The 2477-nt window shown below is 49.7% G+C and overlaps 1 protein-coding gene across 2 annotated transcripts in view; it reads right to left on the bottom strand.

The window, feature by feature from the left end:
- Positions 1-2265, bottom strand: part of Znf16 (zinc finger protein 16) — a 29781-nt gene extending 27516 nt beyond the window's left edge. For both annotated transcript variants that reach the window (XR_002822724.1, XM_023723970.1), the window contains exon 1: positions 2192-2265. The gene's annotated coding sequence lies outside the window, so the exon portion shown is untranslated. The remainder of the gene's footprint in view (positions 1-2191) is intronic.
- Between the last annotated feature and the right edge of the window lie 212 nt (positions 2266-2477).

Here is a 2477-nt window from a genome sequence, read left to right as displayed (position 1 = left end):
AAAAAAAAAAAAAAAAAGAAGGTAACAGGGAAACAGTCTCCAACTATCCTATGAAGGAGTACAAATTTGTCCAGATGCAGTACCTTTGGCTGGCAGACTCTGGTCTGGGGGAAGGATGTCTATTCCACTTCAGATATAGATGAAGATGATGGGAATGTTAGAAAGCAGTAGCGGTTCCAACTGTTCAGTCAAGGTGAACTGGAAAGGGGCTAAGGAGAGGTTTCTCTGAAAAAAGGTGGCAGGAGAATGGGGTGCAGGAGTAAAAATAATGGTAAGGTATCACTTATGGCCTCCTTGGACAAGGAAGCAGGGCTGGGCAGAGTTGTTGGAGTTAGGTCATAGAAGAACCCACAATTAGTAATGTGAAGGTGTCTGTCACAGAATAAATGTACCGTCAAAGCATATCGGAGACTACAAAGAGCTCAAAAGAATGGGTACTGAGGTCAGACTGGAAGAGACAGTGGCTGCAGGTCTACATCAGAGAGATAAAACAAAACATCTCAAAAGAGTAACCTGGAAGAGTACTCAGAAAAATGGTGTCAAATGAGACTAAAAGATGGGAAAACACTAAGGAGCTCATTCATGCCATAGCAGAAATAGATCAAGAGACACGGGGTGGTGGTAGGGAGCTGGCCAGTTTCCACACAGAGAACCTTTACATTCCCTTTTCATGGGGTGACCGAATCATTTCCCTATTTTATGCAGAATATTTCATTTTATTTATTTATTTATTTATTTATGCTGGGGATTGAACTCAGGGCCCTGCACTAGCCAGGTAAGCACTTATTCGACTGAGCTATCTCTTCAGCCCCCATATTTTTTACACTGAGATTCTACTCACGACCTTGCACTTGCCAGGCAGATGCTCTGCTGCTGAGCTATATTCCTAGCTCCAAAATGTTTTATTTTGAATGACTTCTAATTTTCATCACTACTGAATAGGGGCGTAATAGTTCAAAACTTAGAAGCGCTGGAGTGTGTGGTTCAGTGGTAAAGAGCCATCACAGCATGCACAAAGTCTTGGGTTCTAACAGAGGTGTGGAGGAGAAACTTAAAAGGTGAACAATCTGCCAGCCAGGCCCTTGGTTATTATTCCAGGCTTACAAATGTAAATGTACATATAACTTTTTTCTAAGTTATAAATTGGGCTAAACTCTGTATGTTTTACAGCTTGTTTTTCTCACTTCATTCTGTCACCCAGAAAACATAAACTTACTCTATGGTAGGCAGAAAGCTCACACCTTCACATCTGTGGACCCAATCTTTGGACCCTGTGGATGTGCTATATCACCAGATGACATAAAGTACTTTGCAGAAGGAATTAAAGTTATTGGCATGGAGCGGTGAGACTGCTCAGCAGACTAAGTGCCTGCTTTGGCAAGTTCAGGGACCTGGCTTGAACTTGGGTACCACATGCCCCGCCAGTCCCACTCCCAGGGCGCGCTGAATCGGCCATGGAGACAGGGTGTGGTGGTGCACACCTGTAATCCCAGCTCTGGGGAGGCTGGAACAGGGAGATCACTACGAGGCCAAGCAGCATAGTGACACCCTGTACCAAACACATTATCCAATATATATATATATAGTCACAGATTACTCTGGTGGACTAGTTGGAGCCCTTAAAAACCTGAGAAAAATCTAACAAGCCCACGTCACTCCCCAAATATGCGGACCACGTGAGAGAGCTTCCAAGAACTCTGAGCCATTCTGCCTGGCAGTGATAGGCAGCAAAGAAATAAGACAACGAATTCAGCCAATAGCTTGACTGAGCCTAGAGCATATGCCCCTTTCCAAAGGCTGAGCCTTGTACTGAAGACACAGCAGCGACCCTCCACAGAAGGAACCGCAGGATACCTGCTCGCGATTCCTCAGGCCTTACTCCCTCCAGGTGCCCAAATGCTTCTCCGTCAGTAAGTCTCCCCGCCCCCATCCAAAGGGGAGTCAGTTATTGCGGTGTCCTTTGGTAAGACGTCACTAACGCCACAGCCAGCCGCGCTCAGCACTTCTCCGGCACAGCCTTGTGCCCTCCAAGGTGCCTCCGCGAGACGCCCCGCCACACGGCCCCGAGGGGCGCCATCCCCGCGCCGAAGCTCTCACATCCCACCCCCCAACGTGGCTCCGGGTCGCCCCCACTTCTGAGCCTCGGACCTGCAGATGAGCGGTCCGGCTCAGATTTGCCTGGCGAACTCACCTCCTGCGGTGTCCCGCCGGCAGAGTCAAAGCGCCACGGCACCAAGTTGCCTCAACCTGGCGCGGCGACCCCGGAAGTCCCGCCTCCAACTTCCGGCTCGAGTCCCCCACTCGGCCCCCCAGAGCCCCGGCCGCGCTAGACGGCGGGAGGCCAGGGCGACTCGGTGGTACATCTCCTAAGGACGAAGGCTCGGCTAGTCCCAGGCCCGCGCATCCAAGCATTAGTGGGTCGGTACGACGAACATGGTGGCAGCGAATTCAGGACAGTATTAGTTCAAATCAGGGAG

The sequence above is a fragment of the Octodon degus genome, unplaced genomic scaffold (genome assembly GCF_000260255.1).
Source record: "Octodon degus isolate 3935 unplaced genomic scaffold, OctDeg1.0 scaffold00104, whole genome shotgun sequence".
Classification (NCBI taxonomy): domain Eukaryota; kingdom Metazoa; phylum Chordata; class Mammalia; order Rodentia; family Octodontidae; genus Octodon; species Octodon degus.
This window is presented reverse-complemented; position numbering and strand designations above follow the sequence as displayed.